Consider the following 20,941-nt stretch of genomic DNA (forward strand, 5'->3'; position numbering starts at 1 on the left):
CATGAGAGTTGGAACAATTAACTTGCTTAGTGACACCTAAATCAGAACTGATTAAAACTAATTTTTGGTTAAACGGTCACCCAGTTCCCATGGAGGTCGATACCGGTGCAGCTGTATCTGTGGAAGCAGAACCTATTTTTAACAAGATCCGCTCAGGACTCCAAGCCTGAAGTTTGTGCAGGACCTCAGCCTGACTGGGAGCGTACACGGGGGAACCGTTGCAGATTAAGGGTACAACTTTTTTTCCAATCTCCTATGAGAAGCAGTTGATGCAGTTATCACTGATGGTATTAAGAGGCTCAGGCCCAAGCTGTTGGGGTGGAATTGGTTGAGAAAGACTCACATGGATTGGCTCAACATTTTTCGATTAGAAAATGGCTGCCTCAGTGAAGATCTAGTGAAATACCCTGGAGGTTTTCAGGAAGGGCTTGGGACTATCAAAGGGGCCAAAGCCACTTTACATGTTGACCAGGCCGCAATTCTGAGATTTTGCAAGGCCTGCCCACTGCCATTTTCCTTATGGGTAAAAGTAGAGGCAGAAATCAGGAGATTGGAGAGCGAAGGGATCATCAAATCTGTGCCATTTGCAGAATGGGCAGCACCGGTTGTAGCGATTATGAAGCCTGATGGCTCAGTTCGCATTGTGGAGATTTTAAGCAAATGGTAAACTGTTTCTCGCAGTTGGATAAATTGCCAATTCCTCACACAGAGGACTTGAATGCAAAGTTAGCGGGGGGGTTGTCCCTTACGAAGGTGGACATGAGCCATGCCTTCCTGCAATTGTGCCTGGATGAGCAGTCTCAGAAGTATGCCACAATTAACACCCATGAGGGTTTATATCAATATACAAGACTGCCATTTGGGGTATCATCAGCCTGTGCTGTTTTCCAGTAGACCATGAAGAAGGTTTTACAAGGGCGAACCCACACTGTTATTTATCTAGATGATGTGCTAATAACAGGGAAGACCAATAAAGAGCATTTGGAGAACTTGAACATAGTGCTTAAACATTTCCCCCTAGCGGGTGTATGCTTTAGAAGGGAAAAGTCTGTGTTCCAGGCACCCCAAGTGACCTACTTGGGTAACAGAGTTAACAAACCGGGTTACACTCATTGGAGATAAAGTGTGGGCAATCAAAGGAGACCCTGTTCCATCATCTGTACCGGAGCATAGGACTTTCCTTAGGTTAGTGAATGATTATGGAAAATTCAAACATAACCTGGCCTCCATCTTTGTACCCTTACACCTGCTTTTGAAAAATGGTCAGCCTTAGAAATGGTCACATAGCCAAAAAGTAGCCTTTAGGGAAGTGAAAAAGCAGCTATCATTACCTAAGGTGTTGGTCCACTGCAATCCAAAGCGACAGGTGGTGCTGACATGCGATGCCTCCCTGTATGGTATTGGGGTAGTGTTGGCTCACCAGTGGCCCAACAGAGAGGAACATCCTGCAGTGTATGCTTCCTGGACTTTGGCTGATGCCAAATGCAAATATGTCCAGATAGAGAAGGAAAGTTTGGCAGTCATCTTTGGTGTGAGTAAGTTCCACCAGTACCTTTCCGGATGGGAATTTGTCATAGTAACAGATCACAAACTTTGGGCTACTGAAGGAAGACAAGGTGGTGCTGCCCATAGATTCGGGTAGAATTGAGCATTGGGCCCTTATTCTCAGCACTTACAAGTACAAGTTACAACACTGTTCAGGAAACAAAGTGGCTAATGTGAATGCCTTGAGCCACCTCCCACTGGCAGATACTCCACCGGTTGCTGCCTCTTCTGGAGGAGTTCATTTTGATTTTAAACTTCCTGGATGTTCTTCTAGTCAACGCTGACAATATCTGACTGTGGGCACAAAAAGATCCCATCCTAGCAAAACTAAAACAGCTGGTGGTAATGGGGGAAATAGGAAGGGCTATCACAACCAGGACTGAAACCTTTCTGGACCCGGTGAGACCAAATCACTGTGGAGGATAGCATTTTACTTTGGGAAGCAAGGGTGGTTGTCCCGAGTAAAGGTCGCCAGATACTGGCTGAACTCCACCAGGCTCATCCAAGGGTTTCCAAGATGAAGATGCTAGCAAGAAGCTATGTCTGCTGGCCAGGGTTGGATGCCGACATAGCTGCATTGGTTAGGCAGTGCCTAGAGTGCCAACATGGATAAAAATTGCCAACAGCAGCGGCCCCACATTTTTGGGAATGGCAGGGTCAACTCTGGACCCAGTTGCATGTTGACTATGCTGGTCCTTTCATGGGCACAATATTCCTAGACGTTATGGACAATCATTTAACGTGGTTGGATGTGCATAAAGTCCGTTTGGCAAATTCAGGGATGACAATTGAGAAGCTGCCATCTGAAAGGCTTTTAGTTGGCCCTTCATCTTCAATGTCTACATGTGTCAATTATTTCGACAGGGAAGTTAAAATCCGGTCGTGGATCAAGAAATAGTCAGAACTCTCATTTCATGTCCCGAAGCATAAAGTTGTCCTTTCATGCCTGTGAATGTCTCACTCTTAACCTTCTGTGCAGTAAAGAAAGACACATCCTGCTTCATTAATGCCAACATAGATAATTTCAATCTCTAAGTATTGATGTGGAGTAGGATATTGTCTGATTGTATTTTCTTTTCTTTGACTTGCCTAAGGATACTTGGGGCAATCATAGGAGTAAACTGTTGCCCTGCTGCATTAACCTAATCAACGTTCAGGGATAGAACCTGAGACTTTGTTGATGTTTAATAAAACTCTTTCAAACAGGCATTGAATTTTTGTTTGTGAGAGATGGAACAGAGAACAATTTTCTCTTTAAAGTTTGTGTATACCAAGTCCAAGGAATTATATCACAAAATATAAAGGCCATTTCTTTTCATTTCACTTTTGTTGATCATAGATTGCATTGGAAAGGTATTGCTTTAAAACCAAGGTTTCTGGAAGAAATTGGGGATAACACAGTGTGGAGCTGGAGGAGCACAGTGGGCCTGGCAGCATCAGAGGAGCAGGAAAGTTGACCGTTGGGTCCTGATCAGAAACGTCAACTTTCCTGCTCCTCTGATGCTGCCTGGCCCGCTGTGTTCCTCCAGCTCCACACTGTGTTATCTCTGACTCCAGCATCAGCGGTTCTTTCTATCTCTTCTGGAAGAAATTACTGTATGTTTTAAAAAGCAAGTTACCAAAAGTCATTGTGTGTGGTGTTTCATGCTGCTTTGTTCAAACAGTAGAGGAAACAGTTTGTAGATAGGCCAACACCACACGGTGTCCACAAATTGAAATTTGTACTTTGCTGATTGCTATGTGGAATAGTGACCAGTTGTGGATAACAAAGGTCATTAGCCTATCAACAATTATGTGATTGACTCCTGGGTAGTTTGTGGTTATTCATGATCCAGGCAGAAGCTGTTGAAAGGGTAAATGGTGTGGGTGTCTCTCTCTCTCTCTTTGAAGTCTGAAGCCTGGCAATTTATTTTCTCTTATCAGTTGCTATGAGCTGTTGCTTTTAACCAAAAAGTCAGGACTTAATTTCTTGCTCAGTGCCACCTGTGATGAAGTGAGAGGAACTGAAGGTCAATGGGAAACAAAATGAACACTACATGGAATCCTGAAGGTGCTGCTGTGGAATTGATTCTCCAGTATATTTTTCTATCCATCCATAACATCATGCCTGTCCGTCTGTCTGTCTGTTTGTGTGTTGGGGAGGGGGGGGAGAGGGAGGTTTAGAAGGGAGTTAGGGTTTTAACTAGTAGAGGTAAAAATGAATAGTTTGCATTTGTTTGTTTGTGGTTAGAATTATTTGTAATAAATAGTAGTTCTTGTTAAGTACAGAATCCTTGTTCACGTTTTCTGTTAATCCAACAAATAAGTTGGAGAGTTTGTGTACTTCTGAAAAACATTTGCTTTTTATGATGACTCCAGGAATAGTGGGGCTTGAGCTCCAGTGCACTACCTCAGTGAAGTGTGACAATAGAAGTGACAAACGTTGTTGCCAGTTCTACATCCCATTTGAACTTGACCCATATTTCCTACAAACTATTACGCTGAGGCAGGATTCCTTTTTGAGATAAGAAATTTCAAACAATGTGTAATGACATCATAACACCTTCCATTGTAGCATGTGGCCATGGTGTTAATAGGTTCCAATCTGTCTAAAGTAAGACCTACCAGTTTATTCACCCAGAAGCCGGCATAATAGTTGTGGGTGGTTTGAGCTCAGTTTAACTGGGCTGGGTTTAATTATCCACTCGCCCTTGCAGAATCTTTATCATTGCCTGTTTATTTACATTTTGCCAAGAAGGGGGAGAAAGCATGATAAATGAAGTATAAAGCTAGTTTTGGTTCCATGACGCATTATAAACTATGCAGTCATGCCACCTATAGAAGATTGCCTTGTGTGCAAGACTTGTTTGTTTTTCTTTTCTCCCTATCTTCTTGCTTTGTTGTACTCTGACAGAGGGAGGCTTGTGAAAACATGTCCTTGGTAATCATTAAGACTTCTGAAAAGCTGGGTGCAGTTTCTCAATGATTCAACTATTTATATAAGGTATTATTGGCAGGTCCAGATATGATGAGAACAAAGCTACATCTGGAACATTCCTTTAAAATGTGGAAAACAAGTGCTGTTGTACACGTATCAAATTAATACCAAGGATACTTAATACCAAGTATTTGTATACTACGGAGAGTGCAGGCTCAACGTTGTTGAGTGGGAATGGAGGTCAATGACCTTTGACTTGAAAGTTTAACTCTGTATCTCTGAAGCTGCCTGATTTGCTGAGTATCCAGCATTTTCTAATTCTAATTTCAGATTTCCAGCATCTGCAGGATATTTTATATTGCTGTTGAGGAGAACCTGAGTGTTTGAATCTCTGAAGGTTGAAAAATGCCACAAACGGACAGTAAAAGCAAATGGAAGGCAAAGATCTATTGCTGGGATTAACAAATACAAAGGACAAGCTGCTATGTTGTCCATATGTAAAGATTTGGTTAGGCATCTCCTGGAATACTGGGATGCAATTTTTGACTTGACCATTTAGATGGCAGTGTAGATCACCTACCCATTATCAACCCCAACTGAAATGAAGATCAGACAGATTCCAAAACAAGCAAATGACCTATTCCAAGTAGGTGATGAGCTCCAACAGTCTACTGCCCTTGTGAGAAGTGAAGGTGAAAGTTACCTCCACTTTTCTTTTCTCCTCACCGCATAGAAGTCCTTGAAAAGGCTCAGAGGATAGCTATTAGATCAATACCTAGTTTAAAGGCTGTTACTAAAATAAGCTTTATGCTTTTCAATTAGGGAAACAAAATCCTGAGGTGATTTGATTGTCTGCCTGTCAAATAATGAGAGCAATAAATTCAGTCCACGCGGATAGACTTGATCGAGGGGTGTTAGTTAGAAGGAACATAAATACTAATTTCTTAAATGTGAAACAGGATTTGATATCAGGTGGTATTTCTTTTGAGAGCTGCCAGCAACATACATTCAAAAGTGACTGTGGCCAATTTTCCTATGTACAAACAGAATTTTGGGAGTTGTATTTCCTGGAATATATTTGATAACTTAATGATCAGAAGGAAGGGGGGGTTGGGGCAGGGGGTGGGGTTCCCATGGTGCAGTGGTAATGTCCCTATCTTTGAGGCAGGAGGCCCCAGTTCAAGTCCCACCTGCTCTAGAGGTGTGGAATAACATCCCTGAACAGATTGATTAGAAAACATCTGATTCAAAATATAACTTACATTAGCTTCATATATTTCTACTTCTCCCAAAAAATTAAAAGCTGGTTGATAGAAACTGAATGCATTGCTGAGGGTCAGGTAGTGTATGAGTTTCTCCTGACTGTTTGAGGCAGTCTCAATGGTTCAGCTTCCAGTTCCTTGCTTTAATGTATTTCTCACAGACTGACTTATCAATTACGATAGAAATGCACTGTGTGAGCATTAAGTAGTTAGGGCTTTGCCAACAGTGAAAATTCAATTACAATGTGATGATGATATTCAATGAATAATGTATTATTAGATGTTGAAAGTGATTCTGGGATGGCACATGTGAAGTCATCATAAAGAAAGAAGACTACTGTATCACCGCTATACTCAGGGAATATCATTAGGGTATTCTGACCTGCTCTATTGGTTCAGGAACATCTTGTTTTCCTCGAGTAAAGATTAGAGGACAGCTTCCATTAAATATGTGGTCACATTAACAGCTATATTAGCTTTTTCTGATCCTAGCACTGTGAAGTTCTGAGGTTCTGAAATTAGTTAATACACCAATGGTATTATTATGGCCACCACAAATGTACAAAAAATGTAAATTAGGTGGTGAGTGCAAAATGAAAATGGAACACCTGAGCAGCACCAAACATAAAACAAAACAAAACCTTCCTGAAAACAAGAAATGTTGGAGATCACAGTGGGTCAGGCAGCATCCATGGAGAGAAAGCAAGCTAACATTTCGAGTCTAGATGATTCTTCATAAACCTTCCTTATCACCATCTCTCAAACCTTATCATCGCTTGACCTCATTCTTTATCACCTCTCACTGGATACATTTGAACACATTATTTTTGAAGTGTACTCCTTTTAGAGTTTGTATATGATGGCTAATTTTGGTATACTGATGTCATGGAAACATCAATAAGAGAGAAGACTGAATGATTTTGTATGAGTGTTGATTGGGAGATCACCAGTGTACTCAATTGATACTGCCACCTGATACTTAATGCTCAACTGAGGGAAGAAATGAACATTAGTTTAATATTTTCTGAAAGACCGCAACGGTGCTTCACTCTTTCAGTATTGCAATGCAATTCCAATCCATAAGGTCTCCAAAGCCTAAATCTATGAACTGTTAACTCAAAAATTAGTACTCAAAAAAGTACTTCAAAGCCAAGGCTTACACCTAAGTAATAGAAACATAGAAACTAGCGTTTGAGTGAAGAAATTTTTCCTCGTCTCAGTCCTAAATGTTGGTACCCTGTTTCCTGAGACTGTCTCCCCTGGTTCCAGACCCGCCAACCAGGGAAACATTCTCCCTGCATCTAGTTTATCTCATCCTGTCAATTTTATACATGTTAATCAGATCTCTGTTCATCATTCAAAACTCTATTTAATATATGCCTAGTTGAACCAATCCCTCCACATAGGTCAATCCTGCTATCCCTGGTATCAGCTTAGTGAAATTACACTGCACTCCCTCTGTAGCAAGTATATCCTTTTCTTGGGTACAGAAACCAAAACTGCATGCAATATCCAGGTGTGGTATCACCAAGGCTCTGTATAACTACAGTAATATATCACTACCTCTGAACTCAAATCCTCATACACTGAGGGAAAATATACTGTTTGTTTTCTTTATTGCTTGTTGCTCCTGCATATCTACTTTCATTGACTGGTGTACAAGGGCACCCAAATCCCTTTGTACATTCACATTTCCCAATATATCACTATTTAAATAATGCTTGTCTGATTTTTTTACATCAAGGTGTATAACTTCACATTTAGCCATGTTTTACTGCATCTGCTATGTGTTTGTCCACTCACTCATCTTGTCTCAATCACCATGAACCCTTCCCTCAACTCTTAATCTTGCCCAGTTTTGTATTATCAGCAAAATTGGAAATGTTACATTTTGTTCCTGCATGCAGGTATTTTATAAATAATCATAAATAGCTGGGGTCCAAGCGCTGATCCTTGTGGCACACGACTTATGACCACCTGCCACTTGTGGGTAAAGACCCATTTATTCCCATTCTCTTTCCTGTCTGTCAACCAGCACTTGATTCATGCCAATATGTTATCCCCCATCTGTGTGCTTTAACTTTGCCATGTAACCTCTTATGATGAACATTACCAAAAGACTTCTGCAAATTGCAAATACACCACATGCACTGTTTCTCCTTTATCTGTACTACTATCTATGTTTTCAAAAAACTGCAATAGATTTGTTCAGCATCATTGCCTTTCATAAACCCATTCTGGATTTGCCTAATCTCATTAATGTTTTCCAAATGTTCTGTTATAACATCTTTTATAGTAGATTCTAACATTTTTCCCACACCTTGTCACAGACTAACTGGTCTGTAATTCTGTGTTTGTGTTTTTTTTCTTCTCCATTTTCAACAGTAGAGTTACTTTTGACACTGGTCAACCTGTAGAAACTGCTCCAGAGTCAATAGAATTTTAGAAGATGACCTTCAATATATCTATTCTTTCCAGGGCCCCTTTTTAGTGCTTTGGGATGTAGATGATCAGGCCCTGGTGATTTATTAGCCTTTAACTACATTAACTTCCCCAGCACCATTTTCTTGCTAATACCGATTTCTTTCAATTCCACTCTCTCACCAGACCCTTGGTTCCCTAACAGTTCTGGGGTTTTATTTATGATCTCTTTTGTGAAAACAAGCAAAATATATGTTCAATTCTTCAGACATTTCTTTATGCCCCATTAGAATTTCCCTGGCTTATGTCAGCGTAAGGAAATATAATTTGTTTTTACTAATGTTTTTCTCTTCACATTTAGAAACGCTTTTAGTCAGTTTCTATGTTCCCTGCAATTTTAAACTCTCATTCTATTTTTTTCTCATCTTGACCAAACCTCTATTTTGTCCTCTTTTGCTGAATTGTAAAATGGTCTCAATCTCAATCCATTGTTTGCTGCAATTCCTGGCTGTCTTGTGCATCCCCTCTTTGGATGTAACAGTGTTCATTTTTTTTAAATATAAGCCATGGTTGAATCACTGCTTCTTTTTAGTTTTGCAGCAGGACAAGAATGAATAATTAATAATAATGTACATTTTCTTTTACATATGAACCATTGCCTATCCACTGTCAACCACCTTTTAGTAAGGTTCCCCAGTTCATCCTTGCCAATTTGTGCCTCATACTCTAGTTGAAGACTAGGTTCTGCAGTACAACCAGTCCCTCAAGAGCTTTTTTAATGCAGTGCGCAATGAGTTGAGAGCAAATCACTTTCACTGCAAGGTTGTACAGTTGATTTACACTGACTGTTCCAAATGTATTCTGGCTTCTCTTCTTCAAGAACTGTGATATTTTAACATCATAATGTGAGATTGTACAAAATTTCCTGCAATAGGAAAGACAAATTTTGAGGGATAGATTTACCGTGGCATCAATTCTCCCTTGTCCAGTGCAGCTTACAGCTGTGATATGTCACTTTCTGGTTTATAGTATGTTTAGGATTCAGATTATTTTTGTTTTGAGTCTTTTTATACTCCTATATTAGCATCACTGCAGTTTAAATGCTTCCTCAGTGCCTATGTGCCAGAATAGTTACTTTGCATTAAATGATACTATAACAAGATTTTAGGACCAAAAGAAAAAATACACAATATATAGAAATTTCATAAAACAAAAGAAAAGTATGGACACAAAAAGGCAAAATTGAATTTCAGCCCAGCTGGATGAGAAGCACGTTCACTCTCCAAGGCTGTTATGCAAAATGATTCCATTGTGGACAATTGTTCACAATATTAAATGCATCTAATATTCTACCCAATTGGTATTAATTTATCAACCTTGTTTTACAGTGACAGAGAATGAGATTAGAAATAATGCTAGTCAATTGGAACTGCCACGAACTCTGCTTGAGAGCTTGATTTTGTTTCACTGTCAATGTAATGCAAAGAAAATGTTAAAAACAAGAAGTGATGGTGGTAACTGCAAATGTCTAATGCACACATAATAATTTTCCCTGTTTCTATTTGAATGGCAGTATCAGCCATTTTTAAGGAGATTAATGCTTCATCTAAAATTTACTGTGACTGCAATAAAAATCTAATCAATATTATCAAACAGTCATTTCCAGTTTCAAAAGAGGCAATGTCAAACATTGGAAAGACAAAAGAAATCACAGAGCTGTCTGTGCTAAAATTCTTTTGTAACCAATGTTGGTTTATTGTACTGTATTTGAGGCTTTGAATGGGTTTCATTTGTATGTTTGAATTTTTTATAAATTGTAAATTCTCATCTCAGACTTTGGAAATTGACCAAAAAGATGTTGCCCATGATTGTCAAATTACATTATGCTTCACTAGCATGGTTCTAATTTTTGTATTGCTATACATCAGTTTTAAATAGATAACTGTTTATATGCCTCAAGCATTTTTTTAAAATGGGCCAGTATGAAAGAAGCAGACATAAAGAAAAAAGAAAATGTGTAATATAGACTTGAATCAAGAGAACAATAAACAAACTGGAAGTGACAATTTTTTGAGATTTGTCCTGTTTTGTTTGACTATAGTCTATTCTCAAAGCTTTGGCATTGTGTAATATTTTCTTTAAAACAAAAGGTTAGGCTGAATATTTTAATTGTGCATTTTTAAAATGAGCTTCATGATGACCAGTCACCATGGCTTGGAGTTATTTTTCTTATGAAATCTTCTAGTCTTCACCTCATTTAGTTATATATATTCAGATTCTATGTTGCATTTCTCACGGAGCTGCATGTCAGGAGACCCAGAATCACTCACCACTGTTGGGACCTTTACGAGCATGTTATCTCACTGAGCACCACTGGAGGCCATGCCACCAGATTCAGCCAGTCTGGATTGTGACAACAGCCCGGACCAGTACAGTGTCCCAGGTAAAATGGAATGCATGGCAGTGCAGGAAAAAAGCTACTGATCTTCTACACTCTGCCACCATCTTTGCTTTGCTGCCAAACACTCACAGGGCCAGCACTCTTACGTATGACTGTGCACACCTCTCACCAGGGCCAATGGGCTACATCTCTCACTGTCATTGAATGGAAATGCTGAATGCATTCACCCACTGCCACCTCTCAAATTACGATCACTTCAAGTCCAGTGTACTTCCCATTCCCTCAGTGGAGAGTCCTCACCATCTGTCCAACAAGTGCATCATCACTAATTGCACTTCCCTTCACTTCCATCATATGCATTTCCTCTCCGCCTCATTGTGGGAAAAATTGCCCCAGAACTTGGCAAGAGAAGATCCAGTATGCTTCACTGTGCAGTGCTGCTTTCCCATTACCGCAATGCTAACACAGTCTTGGACCTGCACACATTTGTCTCATTTACACAACTAATTTACCTCTCTTCTCATATGCAGACGCTACTGGCATCTAATAACACTTGACAAAAAGAATCCAGTACTGGCGATCCTCTGTTCCACCTCCACCTCTGTTGAGGTAGCTACTGAATCCTTGGGGATGCACTGTCAAGGCTTTAACCTTCATCCTCAACCATCTTTTAGACTTTCACTGCAGTGAATACTTCATCTCAACTTGACTTGGGAGCACAATCTGGGGACAAGTCAACACCCTTGACTGTTCAGTTTTCACTAATATGATAATCTTCCTGCCTTTCCCTCTGTGCTAAAACACAATGCAAGCCACAAGTGCTGCCAACCTGCAATTGGGCTTTCAAGAGCTTTGTGCTAAAGTGTAACACAAGGCTCCGAGTAAAACAGTGAGTGAGCATTAAGAAATGAAGCTACAAACAAAAAAACACATCCTGTTTGAAAGCACAAGATGTGGGTGGATTGCAAAGTCACCTATCAGAACTGGGCATGTCACAGGTGCCCCTGAGTTCCAAAATCAAGTCCTGAAATGATCTGGAAGCTTGTTCGAGAGCAGGTTCGGTGGCTTGCCCATGCTGATTTGCATGGAGGAATAAAGTAGTATCCACGGAATGTGCAGAGAGGCTGTAGTGAACAGTATGCCGAATGCTTGGACAAGCAATAGGCAAGCTGTAGGCTGCTGCCAGGTACCCACTCTGATTTTATGAGTCAGGAATTTGCCATATAGATTCTTGACAAAGGAAAAGTGAATTAGATCTGACAAATAAAGGTCGTTCTCCTATAACGCAATAGTTCCGTTCTTGCGTAACCTGGCGCCTTAGGAAATCGCAGTAGAAAATTACTATACCCGTACAGCAGAAAGTTTGCATTATCCAAACAACATTCACTATTCATCAATTGTGTTACAGCCAATTCATGTAAATGAAACATGCATTATAGCAGAAATACCTGTAAATGAACAGAGTTGGGTTTAATGATATACAAATACATGGAAATAAGGTAATCACTGTTCAATAGGGAGATTCTGTAACTTACTGCCTAAAACATAAGGGATGAATTGGGAAACATTTTTAACATTAAGCTTCCAACTTTTTTTCATTCTCATCATATTTGCCCAGCTTTCTTGCCATTGCCCTGACAATCCAGGGAGAGGAGAGTTCCACTCAGGGTACAATTGGAATGAAGAGAAATTTGCTTCAGAGGAAACTAGCTGATTCTTTTATTTTCTTTCTTTGTTTTCTGAGACTTCATATGTCCTCATCCATGTTAGATTTCAGGATATGGTATAGACTTGATGGACTGAAGGGCCCTTCAGTACTGTATGATTTTAAAATAGCAGAACTGTCCCTGCTTTCAGAATCATTCGGGGGAAAGTGGAGGTATGATATAGCATGGTACTGTGATACACTTGAATTTGCCTCCAATGTGCCCAACTCCATATGGCATTCTGTTAAGAGACATCTGCATTGCAGTGTAATATTGCATTCCTAAATGTAACCAAATGGCACAAATGTTTACATGCTTTAGTATGCAGGACATTACCAAATACTTATTCAAAAGCTGTTTCAAATTTGCCAGTGTGACTACTGGAAATATTGGTTTCTGTATGATTTTCAAAGCTAAATGCTGAAGAATTTGTAATTATCACATTACCAATTGGTTTCAATATGTTAAATTTTAACAATTGCCTTTCAGATGCAGTACCAAACTCAGTAATAGCTCTGTTATTATGTTACAAAACTGCAATCATGAAATTTACCCAGACTCTAGTATAATTAGAATAAAACTTTCAATGATAATATGAATTTTATTAAATGGATATTTAACTAGAAATGTCAGGAAGCTGTGATGTTTTACACAGTGGCAGCATTTCAGGCTGTGTCCAGAAATAAACTTTTCTAGCTACATCTTTGCCAATTCAGCCTATTATCGCAGTGGAATTAGATATTGGTGCCTCACTTAATGATGCTGCAGACCCTGAATTACTCCATCTTGCACTTCTTCCTTTGTACAATCTGTAAATATCTTCTTACCAACAAAATAATGTTTTATAAGTCAAAATCACTGCTCAATGTACACACTAGTTTTGATGTGGGCTATTGTGGTTCTCTTTTGCCCTGTTAGTTGCAAAAGTGACAAATTAATCATTCATAACAGAAATACTAATGGCATTTCCTAAGTTGTCATCCATTGAATCTAAAATGTTCAACTACAACGTGTATCACATGGCATACACTATAATGCATATCAAACAATATGCAGTGTACATTGTGCCATTTTGTGCAACATTGTACCATTAGGAGTGAATAATATAACATGCATGCTCACTAACCAGTGGCCATTACAGACATTGTGCTATTCAGTGTGTTGTACCATGTACTGTGCTCATCTAACCATAACAGTTGAACTTAAACTGTATTAATTCATAAATTTGGAATTGAAACAAGGCTTAATAATGGTAACAGTGAAACTCTCATCAGTTGTCATAAAATCTTTTCCTTCTAAAGAGTTTTATTGCAGGGAACTTAAAGTTCAAGGTAATCAAACAGAATCAACATAGATTTGTGAAAGGGAAATCATGTTTAAACAATTTATTGATGTCCTTAGAAGGTACTGACCCCCTTAGTTAAGAAGGAAACACTATCTGTAGATAATGGACAATTAATGGATGTACCAAACTTAGATTTCCAAAAGGTCTGTGATAACTTGCCACATCAAAGGTTACAATGGAAAATAAAAACTCATTGAGGAGGAATAGCATTGGCATGGACTAAAGTTTGGCTGCTAACAGGAAATTGAGTAGGTATAAATGGCTCATTTTTCCATTTGGCAAGATATCACAAGTAGTTTGCCAAAAGGATTGGTGCTAACGTTTTACAATTTTAAATAAAGGTCATAGATGGAACCACAAAAGGTAAAATTGCTGATGATACAAAGGTTGTAAATGAAGTTTTACACAGGGCATATGTTGACTATAAATAAATATAGATAGGTTAAGTGAGCATGCAAAATCTGGTAAGTGGAGTGGGAAGATGTGAAAATATCTATTTTGACAGATAAATAAACAAAAGAAACATTATATAATCTACATAGGATTCCATGATTTTAAATGACTGCTTTTAGGTTAACAGGTGTAGGGGATTTCCAGCACAACCTAGAACCTTTTAATTTCCTGGATGCTTCTCTCAGGGTCTAATTCATTAGGGATTTCACAGGGACCCCATGCACAACTCCCATCTCAGGTACAGCAATGATTATCAGAAAATCCAGGCTATATTATCTAACTAAGAGAAAGATTGCAGACCTGAATCCAGATGTATCTGGGTTACCTGGTGCATGCATTGCAAAAGTTTTTTACACAAGTACTGCCAGTAACTAGGAAAGCTAATAGAATGTTAATGTTTATTGCAAAGGAAGTTGAATACAAAATAATGAGGTTGTGCTTCAATTAGATCGCATTAGTTAGACCACATCTGGAGTACTGTGAATGGTACTGATCTACTTATTTAAGAAGGATGTAAATGCATTGGAAACAGTTCAGAGATTTGCTAGCCCTAATATCTTGAATAGATGTGTTATCTTGAGGAATGGTTGGACAGGCTTAGCTTGTTTCCTCTGGAGTTTATAAAAACATGGGTCAATTTAATTGAAACATCTCTATTAAATAGATAATGAATTTGTGGTGACATATTGGAAATTGACTTTGTTTCAGAAGAACTTTTTAGCAGGATGAAAAATTGCAAAAGCATAAAGCAGTTATGTAGAATGGGTTTTTTTATTTCATTAAATTGCTATATCCATCAGTATCAGTACAATTTCTGCAGATAAATATTTTACTTTTAAATGCTTCCACAAGTGTTCCCAACCTCATGACATATTTACTGATTTTCTTGTCAACACTTCAGTTTTAAAAAAATCCACAATAAAGGCACATTCATAACAAGAAAGTTCTTTGTTAGAGCATATCAAAGTATTCGACAGTATAAAAACTGGAAGAACTGTGTATGCTGTAAATTAGAAAAACAAACAGTAGTTGCTGGAAAAGCTCAGCAGGTCTTGCAGCATCTGTGAAGAAAAATCAAAGTTAACATTCAGATGTTGAGCTTTTCCAGCAACTTCTGTTTTTATTCAACATTATAATTTTGTTCAAGTTTGTGTTTTGCAGTGAAAAGGACCCACATATTAATGAGCAACTTTCTTGCTATACAAATCCCATATTTATGACAATAAATGAATTGAAACAAAACTACAGGCTTACATATTTATTTTTAAATTGCGATTATTTTTAAGGATAATTTTACATTCACATAATACACACTGCTACTATACTTAATACGGAAATTCCTACAGATAGTAGGAAAGCAAAAATAAGAGGGATAGGAGAATAACAAAAGTCTTGATTTTTGATCCTAAAATAGCCTAGTCCAGTTATAAAGCAGATTATCATATAGTTGAGAAATTAATTGTTGTTTTGGCTGTCTGCCATGGGTTATTTGGTAGTTGCTTGTCTCCTGAGTCAGAAGGTTGAGGGATCAACTCACACTTTAGGATTTGTGCACAAAAATCAAGGTTGGCATTTGAGTGCAATATAGCCTGAACTGCTGTTTTTGGAGTGAGATATTAACTGAAACCCTCTCTGTTGTCTCCAATGAGTGGCACTAATCCAAAAAAAACCAGGCGATTATCTTTGTCAACCTGGCCAATACTTAACCCTCAGTTGGTACTTGGTCATTATCACATTTGTAGGATCTTGTGTGCAAATTGACTGCCACATTTCCCGCATTGCAACAGTGATTACCCTTCAACAGTACTTAACTTGATTATGAAGTACTTTGAAATGCCTGTCTATGTAAGGTGCTTCATAAAAACAAGTTTTTTTTTGTTTTATTGTGACATTAGATCTGTTGTTACTGTGAACTTTTGTTTCACATTTGTTCTATTTAATTTATTGACTCCCGAAACTCAGACGTTGTTTGGTACCTATTTTCTTTTCTAATACAAAGTTTTAATTTAATCCTCAGTTAAATGTCTCTCTTAGGTCATTTTGTTAATTCAGATCCTATGTCTGTCAGAATATCTACATTGCTGAGAGTTCAGAGTCAGCTTCATATTTGACAGTTCAGAATTCCTTACTTTTTAAAGAATGCTGTTCATTTGCATGGTTCCTTCTGTTGGTAATGGACTTCAGTTTGTCATTTTTTTTTATAAGTCTTAATATTATTGCAGCTAATGTTATTACTGGCCAAGTCAGATTTTAGACTGAAATCTGACTTAAAAAAATCAAACTGTGATCCTTCTTTCCCTTTTGGTTTTAATGAGGTAGTCTCTCACTGAGGCATGTGTAATGCTGCTGATTTGGGTTTAACCTATAAAACAGAAATTTGAAATGTGACAATATAGTAGTGGCATGGTAGCTCAGTGGTTAGCACTGCTGCCTCACAGTGCCAGAGGCCTGGGTTCAATTCCACCCTCAGGCAACTGTCTGTGTGGGGTTTGCATATTCTCCCTGTGTCTGTGTGGGTTTGCTCCAGTTTCCTCCCACAGTCCAAAGATGTGCTGGTTAGGTGGATTGGCTGTGCTAAATTGCCTGTAGTGTTCAGGGATGTGTAGCTTAGGTAGGGTGAGTCTGGGTGGGATGTTCCAGGGTTCAGTGTGGACTTGTTGGGGCAAATGGCCTGTTTCCACACTGCAGGGATTCTATTCTATAATATAGAATAAATCAAGCTATTTTCATGTCATAAGCTTAAAGAATTCAAAACACATGGTAAAATAAATCTTGTTACACCTAATGACACTCCTTCACAGTACTCACTCCAGAGAGAATTCCCTTCAATTTTACATCTATAGGGCTTGATTTAAGAATGTCTTCAGAATCAGTCTTTTCCTGGATCCTTCATACAACTAGCTTATACTTTGTCACCTATGAAATTCCTTTTGTGGGATTGTAGCCAAACACTTCTGGTCAGGAACTTTTTAAACTAATCTTTCTTTACAATGAAGTAACCTCTTTCTTCACAGTCCCAAGCTTTCTCAGGAGCAACTGTTTTACTCGTTTAGCTTCAGCCAAGAGTTCTGCAAATCTCCTAAACTGAAACCCAGAAGCTTTTGTTTTCCCCAGCCAGGGTATTTTCTCCCATGCCCAAAAAAGTCCAGAATCTTTTTCCTGAAATCCTAATTCACTACAACGTTTACTTTACACTCTCCCATTGTAAAGAAATTTCCGTTGGCCTCAACAAGCACTCAAGTCAGACCATTTCTTTTTAAAAATTGCTAAAGGCATAGAAATGCCTACAAATATATCACTTAACCTCTTTAGACACACAGAAAACACAAATACCATTAGTTCAAAGTGCAAACACGAGAATAAACTATGTTAATATATATATAAATCACACATCTTAGATCACACTGACCTTTTAATGAATCTGATTGACTTCCCCAAATGGCATCATTTAGAAGTTAGTGACTCAAGGCAGCATAATTTATCAAGATCTTAGATCTGAAAGAGCTACATACTGAAATGCAGAACATTGCAGAGGGTATAACACGTGCTACCTCATGCTCTTCAAACTTTTACTTACCTGCTTGTATGTCCTTTTTTATGAAAACTACAAATAGCAGACTGGTGGTATGAACATGTTTATCTTATAATACGCATCAGTGTCAGTGAATGAAAACACATCTGTGGATTTGCTGAACAACAACACATCCACTGATGAGGGCTTTAAATGCTTAGAGGACAGAAATAATAACAGCTGTTGCCAAATGCTACCAACTGAGTCATGCTGACACTATATAATAAAGAGGAACAGCTAGGGTAGGGGGGATCAGTTCATGTACCCATTCCATTATCAGCTGAAGTATAGAAGGCGATATTGAATTTATAGTTGTAGGATGTTAATAATAGACTCACTGGAAAATCAGTAAAAATGAGCAAAGGACAGCCAAAGCATGCCAAAAATGAAGATGTCTCACTTGAGCAGCTATAATACTATCTTTTATTTTCTTGATTAGGTTATTAAGATTACCTTAAAATATTATAAAAGAACATCCTATATATCATTTAATTATGGTCAGTAACATGATTATATATCCTAGCCCATTGCTAACATTCTACCACTATCTATCTAATAGTACTTTCTGTCTTTTGGTAGAATCAGTAAAATAACTGATCCATCCACTTCTAAGCCTAGTCCTCTCACTTGTATCAGCTTAGCACAGGTAATAGCATCCTCACCATTGAGGGAACAGATTTTATGCCCTACATCAGGATTTGAAGAGTTCGTTCAGACTGAAATTTCAGTGCTGCCCAGCATTATAGAGGTGTCATCTTTTAAAGTAAGACGATAAACCAAAGATCTGTCTGTCTTTTCAGGTGAATGTAAAAGATCCTTTGGCACTGTTTGTAGAAGAACATAAGTTTCCCAGTGACCTAACCAAAACATCCAATGTCTTCCCTTTTTACTGCATTGGAATATATTAACTGGTTATTTGTCTCCAGTATTTGTAACAGCTTCCAAAATCAATTGAAGTAACTAATTAGCTATAAATTATGAGCTATCTCAAGGATCTGAAACTAGAATTATTGTTCAATCCTCCTTCCTAATTTGCATTTCAATGGCTGCATAAAAATAGGAATATAAATTTAGTTTTTGGCCCATTACAGCTAAGGGAAATGCTTTGTGCTGCTCAGATTTATTCTGTTATCCCACTGCAGTGTAAACAAAGAAGTCAGGTACTGTAGCTGGCATTTGGTGTAAATTAGATTAATATCAGCTCTGGCATAAACTGAGTTTAGGGAAACCTTTTCCATTTTCAACATTATAACTAGTATTGCAGGGTATTAAAAAGAAACTGACTAAACTGAATTAGTGCTAGCTACCTTTTTAATCCAGCTATCAGAATAGCTTTTTAATCTAAAATTTGGAAAACTGCTCAATTTTTCCCTTCTGGCAGTAAGTCAGACAAATACAAACCAACCAATTACTGCTCTTTTAGGATTGCACCAAGTAGCAACAAAGTAATGGGTGTACACTCAATTGTTTTATCAAATTACATCTACTTATCAAGAACCTGCCTGCTCATGCTCAATTTGAGTTCCAACCACAACTTTACCTTAAAGAAATTACAGTAATATAACACTTACAAATGTATTTTACTGGAATATTAACAAAAAACACAAAATAAAAACCGAAAAACCAGCTGTTGCTGGAAATCAACGACGAAAACAGAAATTGCTGGAAAAGCTCAGCACATCTGGTGGCATCTGTGGAGAGAAATCAGAGTTAACATTTCAGGTTGAGTGACCCTTTCTCAGAACTCTTTCTGCTTTTGTTATTAAATAGCACAGTTTGACACAGAGCTACACAAAAGTCAAATGGCCAAAAGCTTGGTCAAAGAAATAGCTTTTAAGGAGTATATTAAATGAAGAAAGAGAAGTAAGGGGGTGAAGAATTTTGCAATTTTGAAGTTTACAAGATTATGACAGTTTTGGGACTATGGATTTAAATTTGGCGTAAATGTGACCTGTTCTGCTGAATACTTGACTGCAGCCCTGGTGGTTTGCTTGTTAGAGATCAAATTAAGGCTCGGGTTGTTCAACTGAGCAGATGATCCATGGTATTTATCCTTGGAGACAATAGTGGGAGTCTCTAGGTTTGCAATGAGTGTATTTTTAGACTTCCAAAGTCCCAGAAAGGTGTTGAGAATATTGAGTTGTAAACATTTGTGCTCTAAATAGTCCATCTACTTCTAACATGAAAAGGAGTTGGAATCAAATCAAGGATAGCAACTTCACCTTGTATCTTGATAGAAATGCTTAGGCATTCCATGTTGCCATAGGAAAGCGGACAGAGGAAGTCATTTTGTGATCTGGTTACAGACTTCCCTAAAAATCAATGAATATCACAGATAGTCAGCAGAGGCTCTGAAATAAGAGTTGAGAGTGCTAGAAAGGAAGACTCATTGGACTGAATGTTAACATTTTCTCTCTCTCTTTGCAGATGCTGCCAGGACTGCTGAGTTTCTTGAACACTTTCCGTATTTATTTCAGATCTCCAGCAGATGCCATTATTTCATTTTGTTAGCCAAGATTCTACAAAGTCAGAGGAGTGGAAAGGTTAACTTTGCCAGCAATCACAGCTGAAAGAAGGAGGAAAATGAGGGTCGATGTGGACTTGTTGGGCCAAAGGGCCTGTTTCTACACTGTAGGGATACTATAATCTAGGGATTCTATGATCTCAAGCTGCAACCTGCAGCCTCAATAGATTTCAGGATATTTTCAGGATATATATGGCCAGGGGAAGAAGAATCATTGGAACAGGTTTTATTCCAGTAATGGATTTACAAAGCTCTCTGAAAACTGAGAAAAGCACCCAGAAGCAGTCATTTGAAACTATCACTCAGCAAATTGGTGATACAAGAATCCAATGGGAGCTGGGAGCAAATCTGGACTTTATTTTTTAAAATGACTGGAATTAGGTGACGAGCATTATGTGTAATAGGCTTAGAAGGTGAAATTATTCCCTGTAGTGTCAAGTACAAGTTGCCTATAAAAATAGTGTTTTCATGAATCCTGTTTTTAGACATTTGTTGCAATACAATTTTTAAAATGTGAAATCTTACCATATCATTCAAGATGACTGAGCAAAGTCAAAGCCAATGTGGGTCAAGGGGAAAACCTTTCATTGACTGAATCATCTTGACATAAAAACTTTGAGAGTGGATGTTAATAACAAATCATTTACCGTCCCAGGAAATCTTCTGGCAGAGTTACTGAGACATATCTTGATCTGACTATCTACAGTTGTTTTAACAATGATCCTCCCTCTGAGATAATCCACGTGTGGTCTTGATTCATTAATGATCCCTTAATGTTTAACACCATTTGTTGGAT

Source organism: Rhincodon typus, chromosome 19, assembly GCF_021869965.1.
Source record: "Rhincodon typus isolate 14 chromosome 19, sRhiTyp1.1, whole genome shotgun sequence".
NCBI classification, from domain to species: Eukaryota; Metazoa; Chordata; class Chondrichthyes; order Orectolobiformes; family Rhincodontidae; genus Rhincodon; species Rhincodon typus.